Genomic DNA, 16,442 nt, shown 5'->3' with positions numbered 1-16,442 from the left:
GATTATCTCTTGCACTAGACTTCTGTCTGTGACTCGGAGTCCAGGCTTCCTCCATTTTGATACTATCAACTCAATACTTGACTTCCTATATCCCAGTGACAAGATTATCATCCGATCTTATGCATGGAAAAAGACTGAAAGATTTTATGGATTACCTTTGACCACTCATTAGTCAGTGGGAACCCCGGGAGTTTAGCTTCAACTCCAATACTTAACCACTAGATTAGATGGCCAACCAAGATAATACATATTAAAATACTTCTTTTCTTGGCACATGACAACTTCTCAATACCTCTTATTTCTTCCCATTATCTACCAGACTGAAAGCCCCTTGAGTATAAAAGTCTTTCTTGTTTTCTGTGTCTTTTCAATACTTAACACAAGAACTGGCCACTAGTATCCAATCAACACAATTAATTTGGATTCAAATTGATTTGCTCAATGGCATTGTCATGGGAGAGTTTTGAGATACTACATAAATAGAAGAGATATAGTTTTTTTCTCTCTTCATTATACACAGATTTCATGGCCTATTATAATATACTTTATAGTGAAAGAGGTTGGGTATAACATACTTCATTCCAAATAATTTTAGTACATTTCTAAACATAATGAATTCACTTGGTTTTTAATTTTTATAGTGTTTGTGATTGGTAAAGTATTCTCATATTTAAAGTATGAAATTTTGGCCAGGGGCAAAATAAAATGTCTAGAGTTTCCTACTGAGGATTCAAACAGCATTTTAATTAGGAAAAAAAACATGTTTAGAAGGCTGAAAATTAAATTCACATGCAACACACACACACACAAACATGATGCTTGAGTGACTCTGGATCTAGGCTTAACCTAGAATGGTTTAATCCTGTCCAAAATTAATTACCACAGAAGTTGCCAATGAAATCACCTACAATTCAGACAACAAGTGTCTGGGAATTGTATTTAATAATATGACATTTTAATTATATAAAATAAAAACCCTGACCAATTTATGTAGCATTGAATAAAGAACAAATTTCCAGTTAGATTTTTTGTTATTGTTACTTTTGTCTTTCTATGGTTTCTCAGACTCAATGAATACATGAACAATTAAAAATTAAAACTTCGGGCTTTGAAGTTATATCTTGGACCCTAATATTTTTCTTATCTGCAAACAAGGGGAAACTAATAAATTCATGATATGATTGCTATGTAGATTAACAAAATACCATATAAAAACCACAGCACATATTTCTAGTATATATTTAATAAATAAAAAATTTATTATTTTTATTTTTATTATGTGATAAATCATTCCTAGCATCAATTATAGTTTGGGTAATTTTAAATATTTTTATTTAATCTCTTGTTTATGAACACAGTCTAGGTAATCTTTGCTTTTAAAAGAAACAATTAAACAAAGGTGATGCTTCCTGAATAATCACAATCCTATTTTCTCACAGTACCAACTTTAACTTTTTTCCTTATTTCTTTTTTTTTAAAGATTTTATTTATTTATTTATAGATGGAGGGGAAAGGATGGAAAAGGAGAGGGAGAGAAGCTTCAATGTGTGGTTGATTCTCACATACTCCTTACTGGGGACCAGCGCGCAACTGAGGTCCTAGCAGGCATGTGCCCTGACTGGGAGTTAAGCTAGCAGCCCTTTTGGTTCTTAGGCGGGTGTTCAATCCACTGAGCCACACCAGCCAAGGCATCCTTACTTCTTTTGACTTGCAGCTTAACTGGAATGTTAGCTAGGAGAGAGGAGTGGAAGAGGAGATATGGGATTTATATAAGAAAAAGGACTAAGGAAGCTTTCTATACTTCACTGATACATATGTACTTCTGCTTGATTTTTTTTCATGTTATAGAAAATATTAAATGTTTATTATGGGATATTATAATGTTTTATGTGATATGACATGTTTCTAAAATGTATAAAATATACTATTAAATATTTTAATAGTTTGGATGAAATTACATATTCAGGTAACATGGATACTGTTTTATTAATACTATTTTTAAGTACAGTAGGATTTTATTCAACTCTAGGTCATTATATATATTATATTCAGGTGTGCTATAAACATTAAGTCAGAATTTATTTTTCAGAAAACAAAATTTTTGGAAAATAAGCAAGATTAGCAATAATATTGAGAAATATAGACATCCTAATTTTGAAAATGGTAATGATATGTAAGGTAATTAATCATATGTCCAAATTATTGATGCATTAATTGAAGATATTTATTTGTCTTCTATTTTATAACTCATAAAACTGATAATATATGTTATACTGTTGGGACTACATGAACAAGATTTATCATTCTTTGAGACAGTGTTAAGAATTTAACATATACCCCAAAACAGAAAGAAGAAAATGCCTTGAAATTGAAATTTACATTTGATTTAATTTTTTAAAATTTTAAAATTTAAACTATATCAAAATATTTTCTTATAATTTACCTAATTGGTGACTTCCTATGGGCTGTCAGGTATGTAGTTCCTGTGTGAAAAAAACATTCATAAAGGGAGAACAATTTTTCCAAGTCAGGAAAAAAAAAGCTTTATCATAGAGTAAGAAACAAAATTACAGAATAATAATAAAAAATTATTAGGTCAATTTTGAACAAAAAAGTTTTTGAAATTGATCAACTATTACTGCAAACAGTTGGAGAATATAATCCATACGTTTAAACCACTCAAACTCTGATTTTACATTAATGTGTAAGAAAGTAGTAAACAACTATGTGAGCTTTTTCAGTACTCATGAACCTGATTTTCCTTATGTGAAGTTTATTTGTAGGTATAAAGTGCACTTAGTTAATATACAGAAAGCTGCATTTAGAATTATCAATAGAAGTTTAAGATTTACCTCTTTTTCAGTATCTTATTATATAAACTTTCTTTTTCATTATCTCCTTTTCAGTATCTTTATTATATAAACTTTCCAGGCCTAATTTAAAATAAATAAATTAGGGTAAATCTTGACATCAAAGAACCTGACTCCTGGATTGAGAGAAACACTAAAACTTCACTAATGGAAGAAAATCAGTTGTAATTTGACATTTCATTAGGGAGTGAATTATTTTTAGTTCTATGAAAATTTGCCTTTTTTCAGAATTTGGCTTTAATAAGATTTTGGAGCTTAAGACTTTCTTTCCAGAAAGAAATAGAATATTCTCCTTTGGTTTTAGAATCAAAATAAAGGAATCATATCTCTAACCTCAGAACATGGAGCCTCAGTATAAAGGAATCATATCCTTAACCTCCGGATTTCTGTTTGAGAAATGAAATAATAGTAACACCAAGGCAATACACTCAACCTTAAAAGACCAATGAACACAACCACAGGAAAGATAAGGACAGTTTCATATATAAAGAAGAATTTATTGGTTTTCTAGGTTGGGATCTGGGCCAGGAACAAAAACACTAAAGGCTAGCTAGGGGCAGCAAGTGTGATTTAATATATTCCTGGCAGAACACACATTAGGGAATGCTCAGATGCAATTACAGGAGGTGTCATCCTTTATGAAGCAGTTGGCAGAATCCAATTGTAAAGCAACTGAGAATTTCTTTTTGTCATAAAAAATGTTCCTGTTTGGCACCATCATAAATAACAAGTATATATTAAGCAAAGATTAAGGAATCAAAAAAGTAACCTTTGATGGCAAAATAATTTTTGAAATTTTAAACTTTGTTCAAAATAATTATAGTTTCATGTGGAGAAGACTGGAGGAATGATTGTAAAAAGATTTTACCTAAGAAATGAGTAGCAGTCTTCTCATCAAAGTATTGAGTAATATATTTGAAAGTATATTTACAATTTTTTGAAAATCAATGTTATAAACTAATCAATTAATTATTTAATTGGACTTAAGTCTGAGTTTATCTAGGCAGAGCTGAGGATAGAATGTAGGTAAATTAAATACACATTTTTTGTTAAGAATTAAGTGCTTTCACCAAATTATTGAGTCTATATTATCCCTGTCTTAAAGAGCTCATCTCTTCAAAACTTTCTTAAGGAAGAAATTGAATCAATCAGAAACATGGTGATGATCAAAACATACTTCAAATTATGGAAAAAATAAAAATATAAAGATATTTCAAGCCAGTATGCAGATTTTGATGGGATTTCTTGGAAACAAAAAGTTGATGGAGTAGCAAGTGATACATATATGAGAAAATTATGTTCATAACTTAAGCTTCATTTACTCAAATTGTATAAAATTCACCCCAAATGGTACAATATTATGAGAAACTTTCACATATTTTGTTAGAGGGGTAGAAATATTGGGATAAACTTCCAAAAATAATGTATGATCCCGACAATTAAGTAAGAGTTAAATGCAGTTTCTAAAAATGGTAATGAAATTCTTCCTAAAATCCAACTAATTCTCAGAAGTTTCCTGAGTATTTAACATGAGGGGATTTACTATAAATGTCATTTATTATGAACTCTCTTAATATATGTTTTAGTTCAGGCTTCCATAACAAAATACCATACATTATATGGCTTAAACAAGAGAAATTTATTTCTCCCTCTTCTGGAAGCTGGACATTTGAGATCAAATACCAGCACAGAAGGGATCTCATAAGAGCTCTCTTGTTTTACACGTGGCAGAGAGAGAGCGAGTGCACAGGTTTTCTGGTATCTATTATAAAAGCACAAATTCAATTAGTTGGACCTCACAGTCAAAAGCTCTATTTCCAAATACCATTATTTGGGAGAAGTAGGGCTTTAATAGATGAATTTGGGGAGAACACGAACATTCAGTCCACAACACTATAATTGCACCCCTTTGAGCAAATGGAATATTCAAAAAACAAGTCATTTACCTAATCAGTTCTCTGCCCACTTGATAATAAGGGGCATTGAAATAACACACTAGTTCATATATAATATTTTCTATTACAGTTAATCTATAATAAAGGAGAGGTCAAGGAAAAGCGAATGCATGGATTGTTGGTATTTTGTCAAAAGAAACAGTGCCATTTAATTGGCTCCACTATAAAAATAATGTATTTCCGTAGAAATTGATTTCATAGAACAATATATTGAACATATTTGCCACTGGACAAATAATTGCTCATATGAAATATATATATATATATTTACTGGAGAATGGAAGCATACTTTTATTGATATTGACAACATTTTATTTAGGTAAACAATAATGTCATCAGCAAATCCTGTGAACATATACCTTATTAGAGGATTGAACTGTAACTGTGAAAGAGTTTTATACTAGCTTTGCTTTGGCCAGAAAAAAAATTATAAATCTATTACATAATTAGTATCTTATTAACAGTAACTTAGATTTATGTTCTGATCATTATAAAGACATTTGCCTTAATCATTACCTAACAAATGTTTTAACTTTAGACCAGCATTGTTTAATAGAAAAGTAACAGAACCACATATGTAATTTTAAATTTCTAAATGCCACATTTTTAAAAAAGGCAATAAAGAAGGAGGTGAATTTCAATAATATGATTTATTTAACCAAAGACAGTTTTATTTTACATTTACAGCACATTTCAACCAGACTAGCCATGTTTGCATGGCTATCTTTGACTAGTGGCTGTTTTAGATACTGCTCTAGATTTCCCATTTTAATATGCATATCTCCTCATATATATATGAACATACATTCACATAGATTACAAGCCACAGTGTAAATATGCAAATCTAATAATTTAAGTAAATACAGTATTTTTTCAAATCTAATGGTACAAAAAATGGTAGGGAAATTGAACTTACATGGGAAAATGTGGAAAACAGTAGCTCTAAAGAAATGTAGAATTTAAGACTGTCATTACAACATCCTAGAATGCTATGATCATATATTATTTTGTGCAAATACCAACCAGGTTATACTAATAGATTTTAATATCTGCAACAAATGCTGTTATCACCATTGTAAGTGAGATAATCCAAGAATCCCATTTAGCAGGTTCAGGGAGTTGAGCCTTCAGAGATAATTTTGATGTGTTACATTAAACACATTGAAGTAGATACCTATAACAGCTGAACATATTCAAAATCTAATGGGCAGAGCAAAGCATGAGAAAATTATGGTTAGTTTGGGTAAACCTAATGGAATTTATCAGGAGATTGAATAAAATGTCAGTAAACTAAATTTGAATACCCTATCTGTTTGGCCATGAAAGAAATTAACATTGTTCCTCATTGCATGATTAATTCTTTGTCTAATGTTAATAATAGTCTGTGGTTATAATGATTGTTATATTAAATGATGAAATATAAAGGAATGTAATGCCTTAGTTGTTTTCATGTTGAACTTTTTCCTTCAAAAACTCTGTGGTTCTAAATGTACTTTTTTTTTTATTATTCACCGTACTTATCATATTTCTTCTTTTATGTCTGTTAATCTTTGCAGTGAGTATAAGTAACTCTTCAATTGGTTTTCCAGCTCATGATTTTTTCCCTTTTTCAGAATAGCCTCAATACAATGCCCCTAAACTATGTAATACTACTCAGAGGCTATGGATGATTAACTCAGAGGTAGATAAGAAGTGTTTTATGTCTTATTCAAAGGGGCCATTCAGATTCTATGTCAAAGTAGAAGACATATCTAATATTTTCCACTAACAAATATGAAAATGAAATGTCACTTGATCTTAGCAGCATTTCTGTGGATTCAGGAGATAAAGTCCATGTAGTTCTACTGCAGAGCTCCATGGAAGGAGCTGGTTTCACCACATCTTTAGCTACTATAATTCTCCTATTCTTGATAGTATGCCTGATGACTCAGGAGCATACCAATAACTTGTTTCTGGCTAATTTAACTAGGCAGAAACAAGTTTCCTGTTAATTTAACTAGCCAGAATATGTTTTTGTTATCTATACTCAAAGTAAATTACACTCATAAACTGAAACCAGGCGCATTAGCCAGATTTTGCGAAGCCAGATGCATTAGGGCGGTGGGGACTGTCGGGAGTCCCAGAACCAGAGCTACAGAAAACAAGTGTGTTAAGAATTAGCTGTTGGGTTTAGGTAGGCACAAGACAATGTGTTTTCCCTCCCGATTATACGATGGGAGTCTTTTTTATCAGTAAGGATACATCAAATCACCTTCATTGAGGAGAACTGAGGGGTAAAGAAACATTAGGTTTTGGAGGGAAGTCGGAATACTCTGGACTGCATTGTGTCTTCCCCACCCCAAATTTACATGTTGAGGCTTTAACCTTCCATGTGACTACATTTGGGGATACATTTTAGGAAAAAAATTAAGGTTACATAAGACCATAATGGTGGGGTCATAATTCTATAAGATTACTGACTTTATATGTAGAGGAAGAGAGACAGGTATCTCCCTTTCTCCACATGCAGGCACCAGAGAAAGGTCATGTAAACACACAGCTCAAATGAAGTCATCTACAAGCCAGGAAAAGATCTCTCACCAAAAATCAAACTATGCTTGTACCTTGATTTCAGACCTGCTCCTGACACATAAGAACATTAATTTCTTTTGTTTAAGCCACCTAGTTTACAGTATTGAGTTATGGCAACCAAAGTGGCTCACTAAGATATTGAGTAAGGTCAAAAGGCTCTGACATAAAGAAGTGTAGACTGCTTGATTAAGCAGAGCTATATTAACAATTAAAATGAGTAATAGGAGACTGATAAAGGCTTTTCTTCATTACAGATTACAACTCAGGGCTAAATAAAATCTCCCCACCAGCGTCAAAAGAAAGACAGTATATTTTACCATAGCATATTTTTTCATTCCACTGGTAATCAGAATTACTCTGTACGTCTTTTGTTTGTTTCATAGTAAGATAAATAATTCTCAATATGGAAATCCCAAGAAGAATGCCAACTGACCCTAATATTCCAGAGACTCCTTTGTAGACTCTTTGGTACTGGATTGTCTCAGGCTCCAAGGCAAAGAATAAATGTATTAACCAGTTATCTGTAAAAGTTTATTTGTTTTGCTTCTTCCTACAATTCTTTTTCAACAGAATATCTTTCAGTAATCAGAAGACACTATATTGAGAGACCATAAATAAGCAAGGATAGTCTTGATTTTAGACTCCAAACAAGTTCCCTGTGCCAATTCTATGATAAATTCTATATACCGAAAATTTTTTAAATAAAAGCAGTATTCATAATGAATAATAAACCACTAGCTGAACTTTTAGCAGAATATAAGAAAGGGAATAAAACAGCAATGTAGAATGCAGGTAGGTTAGGAAGATAGCAGGCATTCTTTGGTAAGAACCAAAATATCTTATATTTTAAAAACACAGACATTATTTTATGTCTCTATGACATTATGCCTTAGTAAACTGTATGATGTCAAAATATTTAACTGTTATAAAACTGTGCTTGTTAGATAACATTTCCATTGTCTTTTCATAAAGTATTTCTCAATTGTCCTTCCATTACAACAATTTTTCTCACCTGACTTACATTATCTTATTTATATTTTCAAAGTGGACCTAACATTTCAAAAAAATTCTAACCTGGGTGATCTTCCAAGAGCTAGTACCTGTCACTATCAATTAAGACAGAATATTGCTTAAGTCAGTGCCAATTTTTATGATAAGAAGAAACAGAATCTAGATGAAGGTTATAGAATTAATGGACCCATGAGGATTATTTACAAAGGAAATAAATCCACAAAGAGATGTCGAATACATATTTTTAAAGAACATCTGAGGTATGGAAGTTTTGGACACAAGTATAAAAAATAATCAAACCTCATAGTAAAACTCACCATAAGTTATGAACCCAAAGGGATGGAAGTATAATTAATAGATTACTCCATATGTACTCACAATTTATTTTTACACTAGATTTATTTTATTTCATAAAAAGATGAATATGACTATAATAAGTTACTTCAACTCTGTAGCAAAAATGTATGTCTCTTCTGAAATTTATTTCTTTTATTTCTATGTGAATATAAATTTTATTTTTAGAATTTGTAGCATGTTGTCTCTTAAAATTATATAACTGGAGATACAACCATATATTATATCACTTAGAACCAAATATCAGAAATAAAATATAGTTTTCTGTGGTGTTTAATTGCAAAGCTGAGACAGATAACATCTGTATTATCACAAAATACTACATCAATTTTATTTTAGAAAAATATATGCAAAGATTCCAAATATTTTTAAGGACCTATAATTTAGAATACCTATTATTACTATGCATTGCATTCAATTACTTTAAACCTAACTTTAATATGTGACTTTTCTCCAAAGAAAAATAACAAACACTTTAACTTTTAATATTATTAAAAATTTAGATAGGGACAAAAGTAGATTTATAATCATGAGAACACAAAACACAGAATTTATTCTTGTATTATTATTAAATATTGTATTATTTTTCTTATAACTGTAAGTCTACTTTTGCTTCATCTTGTATGTTAGTAATCAAACAAATATTTTGAACATTTAGTGATATTCCAGGCAGTGTTCTAATTACATCTAAATACACCAGTTGCTTTCCTATAGAGATTGCTCCTACACCTTCCTCACAATTAATTCCTCCAAGTACAGCTCCATTTGTTTAGGCCCATAACTTTTATGTTCTTGTTAGTGAATGTCCTGGCTATGTCTTATCACTAAATCAGATTGGGTATTCACAAAATTTTAAGAGAAAATGTTAATTATAGTCGCTATGTAATATTTATTTCAAAATATGAATCTTTGCAGAAATGTGACATGCTAAAATTTCATTGAATTGTAGTCCTGTGAATACAATACTTGGTGTTTCTCCCCAGTATGGCTATATTTTTACCTTCCTTTGTGAATAGCAAGTACAGCCATATTTCACTACATTTTTGACTAAAGGAGTTGCCTTTAACGACTGGAGTACTGATATCAATTGGAAGAAGACGTTGAGAGAAAGTATCTGCATTTGCCCCTGGAATGTGCTAAGTACAAAATAAACTTAACACGACAAAACTATATATTAATGGAGTCTTTATAGAAAAGTACTGAAAAGCAGTTTTCACTACTTTAATAACCAATATGTATAATAATGTAAGATATATAATTTGGGCTGAATGATAGTTTAATATGTACAGTATAGACTCTATAGATTGTTTTGATAGGAAACAAAATCTCACATATTACCAACATTAGATAAAATAACAAAATATTTGGATATATTCTTAACTTTATGAAAAAATACTTTCACTTTCTATTTTATCCCATATAAAAACATGGAAAACAATAATTTTAGTAATAAAAACTTGCTTTTTTCTTCTTTACACAGAAAAATAAATTATCTGACAACTAAAATTAATCATTTAAAAATAAATGGAAAAGTTCCGAGGTCAGTTATTTTTATTTGTCACAACTGCACAACCATGTAAGGAAACAGGCTTCACTGGAGGTAGGTAATGAAAACAATATTCCATATGGAAAACCCTCTACCATACAAATATATACTGAGATTTTTCTCCTGATGCATAAGCCTTATAGTGATGGAGCATTATAAAGCAAAATAAATTTCAACTATCAAATATTTAATTAATTAAATTAATTTTGAGTACTTTTTACATAATTGACTGCATATTTTCCATTTTCATAAGCATAAGTAATTTCATAAGCATAAACTAATTAAACTGTTTAAAGCTTACTGATAAGCTTATTTAAAGAATGTGACTGGAATAAAAATTAACTAAGTCATATTTATACTATTTTTGAATTATTATACACATAGTTATATTACAATATATATCAAGTTTTTCTTGCTTGCTAGATTTGGGTGGACAATGATCCACATTCATATTATTCCCTTAACAATAAATAATATTTTTCAAGTAAAGATATATATGTATGGAAACATTCTAATATTCTAATTCAGTTTGTATTATTGTGTATTTCTGAATTAAAACTTACTGAGGAACTTTTTTTTAAAATTCCTCTTTTGGTTTCCAAACTGTCCTAAGTTCCATTTACTCACAGAAGTAAGTTAACTGTTAAATAATATTTAAGTGTATCATTTTTGTCCTCAATATCCTTCCTAGTTTTGTATATTCTGTACTGTGTCTCTGAAGGAGATATTTTTAAATCTCTCTTTATTATAATGAATTATTTTACTTTTTTTCCAAATTCGTATTATCCTTGCTTTATATTATGCAACTATATTGTCATGTTTATACTGTGCATGATTTCAATATGATTCAGAGGAATTATTTATTGATACATTGTGTTGATTATCACTCATAAAATATACTCATAGAAATATACTCACCTACAAATGACAGAGACAACCTGATAAGATAAACATTTTTATATCCACTTATGTGCTGCTAGGAGACACATTCAAACATAGTTCGAGATTAGTAACTTGATTTTAAAAGTTGATTAAAGATCACTGAGCTTCAGAAATGTCACCACTTGTATCTGGGATGTGGAGCAGCGGGAGGGGTCAATATAGAGTACAAAATCAGCTGCTTAGGTGAAAGGGTAGCGTTTTTCTGTAAATAAACTTACCCTCAATATACTTTGCCTTCCCAGACTTCAGTGCTTCTGCCAAAACCCTGGACTTAGAGAATGCCTTATTCACTGCCTTACTACTCCACCTGGCTTTGCTTCTGACCAAGGAATGCACTTACAGTAAATGAAGTATAGCTCATTATCATGGAATTCACTCCTTGTAATGAGTATGTATTGCTATGTAATGAATCACCCCAAACTGATGGGTTTAAAACAATGTTTATTATCTTACACATATTCTAGAAATTGAGGAGCAGCTGACAGTTTTGATTCAGTGTCTCTCACAAGTGTCCTTCTGCAGGATCTACTTTCAAGTTCACTCACATGACTCTTGTCTAGAGGCTTCAGTCCTTTCCTACTTGGGACTCTCCATTGAGCTGCTCACAACATAGTTTCTCTAAAATCAAGTGGCAGACTAACACGAAGCCACAGATTTTTACAATCTATTTTTGAAAGTGAGATACTATCACTCATGCGGTATTCTATTATTTACACAAAACAACTCTGGGTTGGTACAAATAAGTGAGAAATACAGTACAAACAGTGAGGCAATTTCATTGGGGACCATCTTACAAACTGGATACCGTATTTGTTTTTCCTTGTTCTATCTCATATTGTAATAACTGGCTCCAAATGAGTAGTGATACGTTTTGGGGCAAGAATAAGGACCTCTGGAATGTTGTATATGCTCAACGTCATTAACCAGTCTATTGTGTTGTTTCTTGCATTGACAGGACTCATGGATCTGGGCTCAAGGGTAGAAACTGGAATGTCTTATCTCATTATAACCTCTTGTGATTGACTTAATAAAATGTTTGCTTTACAATTTTGGTCTTTGGTGTAGGCCCCAGAGTTCGAAGGCTTGACAACAAGGAACTCCATTATCTGAGGTCAGGAGACAGATATACCAGTTCAAGACAAGGGTAAATTCATTCTTCCCGCTTTTTGCTCTTTTGTTCTAAAAGGAATAAATGTTGCCCACCCACATTAGTGATGGCAGATCTTCTGTACTCAGTTTACTGGTTCAAATATTAATCTTTTCCTGACATACCCTCTCAGACAAACCGAGAACTCATGTTTTACCAGCTCTCTGGACAACTCTTACACTAAACAAGCAGACATATAAGATTAACTATCACAGTAATTATGCAGTTATACCAAATGTAGGCCACAACTTTTGATTCCTTTAGTTGTTGAAAAGAACCACAATTCCTTAATAGGGTCACTTCCATAGTGAATTAAGTACCATAACAGTTAGAAAGGAAACACCTAAATAGAATCCTTAAGGCTACTAAAAGGATCATTTATGATCTTCTTTATCTCACTTAAATTACTGTATTAAATACTTCCAAATAGTGAATGTAAATGACAAGCTTAATTTCCAACAGCAATGCAATGTAAAATGTACAATTTTCATATTAATTTTGAAAATATAAGCCATTAGAATTAAGGTTTTATTATTAGTTTAAGCCTTTTTCATGGAATGTCAAAAACCAATTTTCTTACAGTGAACTTAGTAGTATAAATATTTTAATATGTGAAAACAGGGTAAATATTAGTAATAAATATTCTGAACAAACTTTTATTTTTAAATGCATAATCCCTTGAACTCTGAATGGGTCATATCTCATGTAAAAATTAAGAAATAAAACTGTAAGGGTCTTTCTAGAAACAAAGGTAGTTGGTAAAAAAAAATACTAGCATATATAGCTGATACTACTTTCCAACTACCTTTCAAGGTAGGTATGCAAAATTATTAATTGTTTTTTGTTTAAAAATATGCAGACATTATTTTTGTAAAATTATAGGAGTAATACATAGGTTGTCTTTAATTACATGACCAAATTTGGCCTATTTTTGCCATGCCACTTGTATATTTTTGAATTGTGTTATACCAATTGAGAAAACATGTTTTAACATATTGAAGTAATTTAAAAACGTTTATATTTCAAAATAACAGTAAGGTCTAATGCAAAAAATTCATGAAAATAAAATTTATTATGCTCATATAAGTAAAGATTTTATTCACATATTGTCATTCAAATGACATGCTCCATCATTTTGAGAAATCATATTAATTTACTAAAGTATATATTTCCTAAAATTCAGTGACCAAGTCTTACAAATGTTCCTTATTGAGGAAAGGATTTTCTTTCCTCCACAGGGAACAAAATGAAAAAAGGAAGAAGATCTTAAAATAAACTAAACTATAACTGAAATATTAAAAATAATAAAAATAAAACAAGTGACTATTGCTTACTATTTCTAGTCACTCTATTTTCATGTTTATGTAACAAAACAATTATAGGTTATAGGTCTTATTATTTCTTAATTTCTTATTATTTCTCTATTTCTTCATTATACTGGTAAGAAATTTAAAAGCTTAGCAAGGTTAAAAAATGTGTTGAACCCTTATCTCAATGACTACAGGGCTCTACCTTTGAATTTTTGCACCACCCAGTTTTGAACAATATTTATATTGGGTTTTGTGGTTTGCAAATCACTTACAATTAATTACTTGATCATCACAATATAATCTTGAGAAAATATAAGGTATAATTATTATCATTATATAGATAAGCCTTAGTCTTAAAAAATATTCCTAAACTTTTTCTCCCTGTCCCCCCCCAAATGCGTGCCATGTAATTGGCAAAACCACTAATGTAAAACCCTAATATATTGACTATTTTGTCTAAGTAACATTTCCAAAAGCACTTTATAGAAACTGTTAAATTACTAAAAAATAATATCCTTAGATTCCAGATTAGGGGGTAAGATGGGTTCCTATAAAAAGTAAAAAATCAAATATCTTAACATTTTTGTGCAGCTTGGACTATGTAAAATTAAAATGGGATATGAGAAAAGAAATTTAAAGCTAAGAACTCAGCATAACCTTCAATCTCAGCTCCTAATGCACCTTTGTAAATAAATTTAACTAAATTTCAAGATCTCTGATGTTAATTGATGTTAATTTTATTCTATCATGTAAATAAAATCACTAATTTTATATTATAAATTTTTTTACAATTTCATTATTTATTTTTAGAGAGGAGAAGGGAAGGAGAAAAAGAGGGATTAAAACATCAATGTGCCAGATACATCGATCACTTGCCTCTTGCATGCCACTAACTGGGACCTGACCCGTAACCGTGGCACATGTCCTGACTGGGAATTGAAGAGATGGTCTTTCAGTTCACAGGCCGGCACTCAATCCACTGAGCCACACCAGCCAGGGATAACAATAATATTTTTGAAATGAAGTTTTTCGTTAAGTGCAATTTATTATTTTAGATGAGTAGGGTTTTTTTTTTCTGTTCTATCCATGAAAGTTTTAGTTGCATAGTTTATTAATGTTATTCTTTTTCCACTGAACATAATGATAGTTTTCTTTTGCTAGTTCTAAGATAATTTTTATTTGACTGGTTTACAGCAATTGGATTATGATGAGCCTTGGGATATACATATCAGTATATAACACTTTTTCTTCTGTTTGTGATACATTTAGTTTCAAGTACTTAGTTTTTAACCAGTTGGACAAATTTTAGCCATTACTTCTTCAAATGTTATTTTTTTCTGTCTTTTTCTAACCTATTTGGGGAAGACTATTTACATATATTTTAATTTTGTGATATCTGCTTCCCAAAGGCCACTCATGCGGCATAGTATTTTTTATTCTTTTATTACTATGCTTTATTTTATTCATTTTCTATTTCTCTATCTCCAAATATGTAAATCTTGTTTTCTATACCATCTAATCTGCTATTTTAGATATTGGATTTTTTTATCTCTGGATGCTTCATGTCTGTTCTATTAAACTTTCCTTTTTTTTTAGAATATTTATGTTCTCCTCTACTTGAACACATATAGCATATTTACAATAGCTATTTTAACATTCTTGTATAGTAATTTCATCATTTCTGGGTCTGTTTTTTTATTAGCTGATTATTTTTCTTGGTTATCAGTCATATTTTCCTGTTTTTTTCTTTGTTTTTTTGCATGGTTAGTAATTTGGATTTGGGTTATAAATAAAGAGTACTGTAAATTTTGCATTTTGGGTGCTTGATTTTGTATTCCTTGAATAATATTGAATTATATTTCTTGCTTACAGTTACACTACCTAGAATAAGAATAATAAATTATTTCCACTGTTGGGATCTTAGGAGTCTACCAAATGCTTTACATATTATAATGCATTTTTATTCTTGCTGGACACATGACTATTCCCCATACTAGGTGGAGATCTTAGAGTTCTATTTTTTTCCAGAGGCTGTTTCCCCGACTTGAGTAGCTTCGTTTAACCCATGCACAAATCAGCAGTGATGGGACTGCTGGGAGGTCTCCGGAGCCCCAACTCCAGATCACCCTCTTCTCTTTGTTCCCCATCTCACAAACATTAGCTCTCCTGTATTTTTTGATACAGACATCTCAAGCTATAAAGACTTCCGAATGCCCTTTGGGTTCCCCTCCCTGGACTGTGCCTTACAAATAGCCTCCCAGTCTGTTTCAATTTTAGGACACATCTTGTTCATTTTCTTATTTTAGAAAGCACAGTTTTGAACTGCTTTTGTCTAGTACTAACAGCTATTGGCTTACATATTTTATCTAGCTTTCTAGTTCTTTAAGACAGAGGGAATATCTAGTTGTATTGCCATATCTTGGCCAGAAGTGGAAGATTCCATAATTTGGTTTTAAGTAAGGTTGAAAGAAAGATGAGCTGTCAAGTCTAGGAATTCCTCAGCAGAACTTCCAGAGCCATGTCCTTGTAATGTTATCAACTGATTAGTAAATGACCCAAGTAATAGAATTTTATATTAAACTATTTAACAATGTCTGCAGTCTTTAAGTAACTAATTATGATATACATATTTGTAGAGTAAGCAAGTCCTTATTAAACTATTCTTAAATTAGTTGTTATTTTCAAAAAAATATTAAAAGAGCTCAAATATCTGATAAAATGTTTCAGTGTATTATT

The sequence above is a fragment of the Pteronotus mesoamericanus genome, unplaced genomic scaffold (genome assembly GCF_021234165.1).
Source record: "Pteronotus mesoamericanus isolate MK-2021 breed Mesoamerican mustached bat unplaced genomic scaffold, CSHL_Meso_final contig_179, whole genome shotgun sequence".
Classification (NCBI taxonomy): Eukaryota; Metazoa; Chordata; class Mammalia; order Chiroptera; family Mormoopidae; genus Pteronotus; species Pteronotus mesoamericanus.
The sequence above is the reverse complement of the archived record's forward strand: the minus strand, read 5'-3'. Positions refer to the sequence as shown.